Source organism: Leptonychotes weddellii, chromosome 1, assembly GCF_054177405.1.
Source record: "Leptonychotes weddellii isolate Sample4059 chromosome 1, ASM5417740v2, whole genome shotgun sequence".
NCBI lineage: Eukaryota > Metazoa > Chordata > Mammalia > Carnivora > Phocidae > Leptonychotes > Leptonychotes weddellii.
In genome coordinates this window covers 150972797-150981053 of record NC_138369.1, presented here as the reverse complement: position 1 = coordinate 150981053, position 8257 = coordinate 150972797, and the positions used below count along the sequence as shown (strand labels likewise).

At 35.1% G+C, this 8257-nt stretch overlaps 2 long non-coding RNA genes across 3 annotated transcripts in view; both read left to right on the top strand.

Annotated features, from left to right (window-relative positions):
• The window catches only part of LOC145716121 (uncharacterized), a 493424-nt gene that overhangs the window by 318101 nt on the left and 167066 nt on the right, over positions 1-8257 (top strand). The gene's annotated exons all lie outside the window — the stretch shown is intronic.
• Positions 1921-5350, top strand: LOC145716118 (uncharacterized). The gene is made up of 2 exons (XR_014138526.1): positions 1921-4415; positions 4699-5350. It is a non-coding gene; the product is annotated as an uncharacterized LOC145716118 (long non-coding RNA).

Below are 8257 nucleotides of genomic sequence, written 5' to 3'. Positions count from 1 at the left end.
GGGGCGCCTGGGTGGCTCAGTTGGTTAAGCGACTGCCTTCGGCTCAGGTCATGATCCTGGAGTCCCGGGATCGAGTCCCGCATCGGGCTCCCTGCTCGGCAGGGAGTCTGCTTCTCCCTCTGACCCTCCTCCCTCTCATGCTTTCTGTCTCTCATTCTCTCTCTCTCAAATAAATAAATAAAATCTTTAAAAAAAAAAAAAGAAAGAAAATCTACATTTAAATATTAAGCAAGATAATTATAAGTAAACTATGGTTCAAAAAGATGTTACAAAGGAATTAAGAAAATAATTTGAACTACTAAAAATATATCAAAAGTTTTGGAAAGTAGATAGATAAAGCAGTCCGTAAAGGGAGATGTATGGTTTTAAATACCTATATTATCAAAAAGAAAAAGAAAAAAAAAAAGATGACCTGAGAATATCACTTAAGAAACTAGAAAAAGATAAACCATTTAATTCCTAAATAAACAGAAGAGAAGAAATATTTAAAATGGGAGGATGCCAATGAAATAAAAGCCCAAAGTAAAAGAGAATAAATGACAACCATAATTATTATTTATTTACTTATTTTAAGATTTTATTTATTTATTTGACAGAGAGAGAGCAAGCACAAGCAGGGGGAATGGCTGAGGGAGAGGGAGAAGCAGGCTCCCCACCATGCAAAGAGGCAGTTGCAGGGCCGATTCCAGGACCCTGAGATCATGACCTGAACCAAAGGCAGATGCTTAACTGACTAAGCCACCCAGGTGCCCCCCCCAAATTGTTTTTAAAAGATTTTATTTATTTGAGAGCTAGAGCATGCAAGAGTTGGGGGAGGGTCAGAGGGAGAGGGAAAGAGAAAATCTCCAGCAGACTGACTGTGCACTGAGAGCAGAGCCTGACACAGGGCGTGATCTCATGACCCTGAGATGATGATCTCAGTCAAAATCAAGAGTTGGATGCTTAAGGGACTGAGCCACCCAGGCACCTCGAAAACCATAATTATTTTTTAAGAAGATTAATAAAATGTATAAATCTCCTAGCTAGACCAATCCAAAAACAAAAACAAAAACAGAACACAAATTCCCAACATCAGGAATAAAAGTTTCTTGCTACAGATTTTATAAGTGTTAAGAAGTTAAGAAAGGAATAATAAAGAAAACGTATGTCAAGAAACATGACAACTTAGATGAATAGACAAATTCCTCGAAAATCCCAACTTACCAATTTTTCTTATGAATGTAGACATAAGTCCTTAACAAAATATTTGTAAATTGAGCTAAAATATCATGAACATCGAGAGGAATAAAAGGGTGATTTAACATTAAAAAAATCACATTAACAGAGTGAAGAAGAAAATCATATGGCCATCTAAGTGGATACAGAAAAAGCACTTGACAAAATGCAGTACTCATTCATGTAGAAATTTGTAACAGGAATATAATAGAGCTTCTTAGATCTGATAAGAGTCATTGATGAAAAAAATCTACAGCTAACAATATACCCAATGATGAAAGATGTACAATACTTTCCCCCGTAATTGTTAGTAATGTAAAGAAGTTCATTCTCATCATTTATATTCAGCATTGCACTGGCAATCCTAGCTAGTGCAATAAAGTATAAAAAAAGATGAAGGAATGACTTTATAAATGAAAAAAAATTGAAGTAAAATTATTTTTATTGTACACAGCATCAGTTTTACATTGAAAATCTCGATCAGGGCGCCTGGGTGGCTCAGTCGTTAAGCGTCTGCCTTCGGCTCAGGTCATGATCCCGGGGTCCTGGGATCGAGTCCCACATCGGGCTCCCTGCTCTGCGGGGGGCCTGCTTCTCCCTCTCCCACTCCCCCTGCTTGCATTCCCTCTCTCGCTGTGTCTCTCTCTGTCAAATAAATAAAAATAAATAAATAAATAAATAAAATCATTAAAAAAAAAAGAAAATCTCGATCAATCCCCCCTAAAACTATCAGAATAAGTGGTTTTAGTAAGTTTATAAGTTAATGGTCAATATAAGAAAATCATTATTTTTACATAACAACAAATGAACAGTTTGGAAATCAAACTCAAGCATCCAATATAGTATGTAAAAAATTATTTAGGAAAAAACATAAGAAGAGATGTGAGACCTTTATACTAAAACTACAAAACACTACAGAGAAAAATAAACAGCAACCTAAATAAATTTAAAGATATACCATATTCATAGATTAAAACACATACTATTATTAAGATTTCATTTTCCTAAGATTGAAATATAGGTTTAATACAATGCCAATCAAAATATTAAGAGTTCCACTTATGCTTAAAATGTAGAGAGCCTTGAGAGAATTTTCTCCTATCCCAACAATGAGAAAAAGTCAGATAATCTACACAATCATAACTTTAATTAAACTCATTGTAGAGCTGAAATTTCAAGGTAACTATGTGCACTGAGTCCTGAATAGTAACAAATTTCTCCAAAAACAGAGGGACACACAAACTATTTCATATTTGGAAGAGGATACCAGGCCACCATGAAAGCAGGTAAGAGAAATCAGCTCAAATTTTAACAAACAATTTAAGTGTGGCCTAGCGTATCAATTTAGAATAACCAAGAATCACAAACATAAGGACGGTTTAGGCAGTTCATATTCACTTACAAGTTTTTGTTTTTGTTTTTGTGTTTTAATGGACCTTCACCAAATGCTTACAAGAAGATTTGGGGAAGGGGGGGCACCTGCATGGCTCAGATGGTTAAGTGTCAGCCTTAGGCTCAGGTCTTGATCTGGCTCTCTGCTCAGTGGGGAGTCTGCTTCTCCCCCTGCCTTTTCCCCCTGCCTGTGCTCTCTCTCTCTCAAATGAATAAATGAAATTTTAAATAACAAAAAAATAAAAAAGAAGAAGATTTGGGGAAGGGCAAGCGCCTAGGGAGAACCTTCCTTGGTGGTGTAGACATGCAGGTGAGGGATGTCCTGGTGACTATCACTGGGAGACAAGCATTTAATGCTATACATGTCTTTGAATTCTTCTTTCATATAAAACAAAACCCTTAAAATACTGGAGAAGGGGCAGAAAATATTCCTGCCCATAGGGCCCAGAGAACGATCATTTCCAGAGGGAAGAGATAGAAGCAAAACCAATCTGTCCGTGTGCAAAGAGCAGAAAACTCCCATTTCTAGGAAAAAAATTATTGCTTCTGGAGAAGTATATATATCTGACAAAGGACTTACATGCAGAGTATATAGAGATGCTGCCAAATCTTCAATAAAAAGACAATATGAAATGGGTAAGAGTCTTGAATAGGCACTTCAGAAAGGAAAATATATGAATGGGAAATAGTATATGAAAACTGTTCAATATCATTACTAATCAGTGAAATGCTAATTAAAACCACAACGGACTAGCATTTTATACCACTGTAATGGTTAAATCTTGGAGGATTGATAATGCCAAATGTTGGCAAGTATGTGGAGAGAGTGGGAGTGTAAAATGGGGGAACATAGATTTTTTTAAATGTCAAATATTGAAAACCAAACCCAATCAAGCAATGTATTAAATAATTCTAACGTGCAGAGTTTATCCCACAAGTTCAAGAATTATTTAACTTCAGAAAAATAATACCATAACTTACTGCATTACCAAAAAAAGATAAAAGCATAATACCATCTCAACAGATGCAAAATGAAACATTCAATGAAATTCAACATCCATTTCTCATGAAAAATCTTAGCAAACTAAAAATAAAAAATTTCCCAAACATGATGTTATTGACAAAACCCTAAAACAAATATCATTAGTCTAAAATAAGAATTCTCTTTATTATTGTTTCTACTTAACACATTTTGAATATTTGAACCAAAGCAAGGAAGATAAAAGTGTATATGAACAAAAGAGGAATAACAAAATTGTCATTGTTCAGAGAGATCTTGTCGTATATATGGACTAAGCAATATACAACCAAACTATTAGCACTATTGAGAGAATTTAGGGAGATATTGGATACATTCCTATTTATTACCCAGAACAATTTAAAGTAAATGAGGATAAAATAAAACATCAGAATAAAAAAAGACATAACAATAACTTTGGTGATAAAAGCATAATGTATATTCTTGAACTGTATAAAAGAAGACTTAAATAAATGAAAACAGTATACCACATTTGTGTCTGGGAATAAAAAATATTATTTAAAAAGTCATTTCACCAAAAATTATAAAATTGGTACAATTCTAAAAAACAATCTAATAAAATTTCTTATGGCTTAGGTTGATAGCTAAAATTCAAATAAAAGTGCAAGAGTTTTGAGAAAAAAAGATGTGGTAGAAGAACTCACCATACCAGGTATCAAAATACATAAAAAATATATTGCAATATAATAATAAAAGCAGTGTGATACTGCTGCATGAATGGAAAATCAGCCAATGGGACAAAAAATAAAGTTCAGAAATAGATGACTAAGTTTCTGTTTCAAATCATTAGATGGAAGTTGGGCAATTGAATAAATGCTGTTCAAATAATTAGCTGTAAGAAAAAAATAAAATTACATTTAGTTTACACTATTCTTTTAAAATTATTATATGAATTAAAGGCAATATAAAAGCAACACTTTGAATATTCTAGAAGAAAATATTGAAATGTATGTTATATTAGAAAAAATTTTTTAAAAAGATACAAAAAGCATAAACCATAAAAGCCTATTAAATTTGATTACAGTAAAATGAAAACTCCTGTATGACAAAAGCCTCATAAATGAATCTAAAAGGCAAGCTACAAATGAAAAACAGTGCAATGTTTAGCTGATAAAGGACTTATATCTGGAATCTATAAATAAATCCTATAAATCAATGAAAAGGAGACAATTGCATAGAAAGACAATTGCATAAACTATATAAATACAACCTTCACAGAAAAAGAAACTCAATACTAAAAAACATAGATTTTCAAACTTACTGAAATGAAGAATGGTTAAAATGGTTGAAAGACTAGGCAATGATGATGAGAAAGATCTTATATAAAATGGGAGATTGATGATTCAGGAGAAAGTAGAAGAAGTGAAAGGCTCCAGAGTGAATAGGTGGGCATGGGAGCCCAGAGCCCAGATAGTTTTAAGAAGTGCTTTAGGCCAGAGGGACACCTTCTCTAATAGCACAGAGGGAAGGAAAAGAAGGTGCATGCAGATTCAGATGGTGGTCATGAATTTAGTTGATTATTTTCAAGTGGATTTTTTTTTTCCTGTGAAGTAAGTGGTAATATCATCAACTAAAAATAAATAACTATGGTCTGAGACTGAGAGAGAAGTTGTAGTTTGAATATAGAAAAAATTTTGAATTAATTTTTAGAGAAAGTAGGAAGGCAAGTTGACTGAGAAAAAGATAAGGTTTGCAATTCCAAATTTATTGTGATATCTATTTTCCAGAGCAGATAATTGAGTTGATACAGGATTAGAGTTTTCGGAGGAAAAAAAGGCCAAAAAAAAAAAAATTTCAATGGTTTTATCAGGGTAATCACAGAAATTCTGGATCATGAAGGGAGAGGAAAAAAAGGTGATAAGTAGGTAGAAAAGAAGAGTCAATGAACTGGGGAGCCCAGAAGGGTAGAGTAATGTCCACATATAAATAAACTAGAAAGATTAGAGGGCATGATGGAAGTGAGGAACTAAAATTTGTAATTTTTAGAATTGGAGCAATTTGTGTAGTGGCATGTTCTAGGAAGTAGCTGATGGAGAAAGTTGTCAATTACAGATATTTGGGGTTTAGATAACTTGTCCACATGAACATTCAATGGGTTAGAGAAGAAAACCACAAACCTGGGATCAAATTCCCAAAGATTAGGGGTAAATAACTGGGAGATAGGTAGAATGCAGTGACAAGAGAGTGGAGATCATTATACAATATCTGGAATACTCTCTCCTAAAACAGAGAATTATGATATATACATGAAGTCATTGCTTCCATGGGTCTTTGGAAATATATACATGATTGCAAACTATATTCTGAAATATGTCAAGTATACAGAAGCAGTAAAACCAGCAGAGAATTTAAATTAAAACATAAAAATTCCACATAGAAATGGTTTAAAGATTGTGACTTCAGCACTACAGAAAAGGAGAACAAGAATCTAATATGTTCTTCTTTTAGTTATTAAAACTACTTGACGTGTCCAATATCCGGCTGGAGTCTTCTACTGGCTTGAAGCAAGCAAGAGTTCTGAGCGTTTTTTGTCCAGAAGAGCTTGGCTTGAGATAATTTTTGGCTGTGCTCAAAGTTGAGTAACTGGGACATGAAAGTAGGGCGCTCAAAAGAGGACCAAAGATCCCAGCCTGCTGCCTTAGGCAATGTTGTCCTAGTCAGAGCCCTACTCAAGAATTTATGTCATCAGAAGTAAGTGGTTTGTTCTTACTGAAGAAGACATTGCTTGCAAAAGCATGCCAAGTGGTGTCCAAAGAAATGAATCAAGGTATAAAGTCTGGGCGGTCCTTAGAGTTGATTTTGCACATAAGACAAAAGAAGCATTTGTGAGGTGGCAGAGCCATCTGTAAAGGGAATTCTTTTTGCAGTCCAAGGGCCATTTTGGCACAGGCAAGGAGATCAGTCAGTAACACTGGGATTTGTATGGCCATATTTTTTGCCAGGAAATATTTACCCCATAGTCTAACACTGTCTGTTCCTAAATTAGGACTGGCAGTTACCATAATTCTATGGCATTAATAGATTTGTTTTGGGAAATAAGTGTTCTGGAGATGTACTGTAACAGCTCACCACTGAGCATGTTCTCCAAGGAGATCATATGAATGAGCTTCGTTCTGCAAGGGCCACAGAAAACAGGACTCCAAATTCAATTCCACCTCAAAATTTTATTCCATGTTGGTTTTAATAGCTGCTCTCCTCCATCCCAGCTCTGGAGCCATCTCTAAAAGCCAAAAAAGACTGGATGGGTGGTTTTAAGCAAAAGTCAGGAATTACAGAAGGGGTGTGTGTGTGTGTGTGTGTGTGTGTGTGTACAGTTTCCTTGGACATGATCACCAATCTCAAGAAGATGTACTTTGTCAAATAAACCATATTTTAGTGATAAAAAAATCATACTGTGTGTGAAAGTCATCAGATCGACTATTTTACAGTCAAAACAGACCTAAAGTGTTTTGATTCAATGTCCTCACTTTTAAGATGAGGGAACTAAGATCTGGTTGTGTTTAGTAACTTTCTCAAAGTCACAGAGCTAGAAAGCAATAGAGCCAAGAATAAAGCCCATCTTTTGATTTTCAGTCTTGAGTTTATTAATTATATCAACTAATGTAGGCTTAACTCTGTGCTTTCCTCTTAGCCTTTGCTCCTGCTGTGGGATGGCTTCACTGAGTTCAGTATCCTCACCCAAAAGCTTACCAATTTTACTGTAAAACACATCAACGTAAAAAAAGCCTAGAGAATATTTTAAGGAGGAAACCACTTACTTCTGATGACATACCTAGCTTTAAGGAATGTAAACATTATGCTTTACTTGTGTGTCTTCCCCTCCCCTCGCTTCCTGGAAATAACCATTATACCAAATCTTGAGTTTACTATGCCAACTCAAGTAGTTACATTCTGTATCTATCTACACACACACACACACTCACACCTACATAATTCTACATTTTTATTTTGTTCAATATTATGTTTTTAAGATCTATCTTAACCCAATGCTGCATTCCATTGTATGGATGCACCAATAGTACTTATTTATTCTCCTATTGATAAATATGATTTTAAAATTCTTTTGTAATAGACACAATGTTCCCATGAACATATTTGTGAATCTTTTTTTTTTTTTTTTTTGAGAGAGAGTGAGAGAGAGAAAGAGAAAGAGAAAGAGAGAGCAGGGTGGCGAGGAGGAAAGGGACAGAGGGATAGGGAAAGACAGAATCTTAAGCAGGCCCCACACCCAGCATGGAGCCACATGCTGGGCTCCATCTCACAACTCTGAGATCATGACCTGAGCCAAAATCAAGAGTCCGAGGCATGACTGACTGAGCCACCCAGGAGTCCCTGTGAGTATCTCTTTGAGCACATATGCAATTGTTCCTTTAGTCCTCAGAAGTAGAATTGCTCATTCAAGGAGTGCATGTACATATGATAAGTAGAGTAATGGCTCTCCCAAAGATGTCTTTGGAACCTGTGAATATATTACCTTACATGGCAAAAGAGATTTTACAAATGTGATTAAGGTTAAGGATCTTCAGAAGGGGAGATTATTTTGGATTACGCAGGAAGACTCAAGTGAATCACATGAATCCTTGAAAGTAGAGAAGGCTGGTTAAAAGGTCA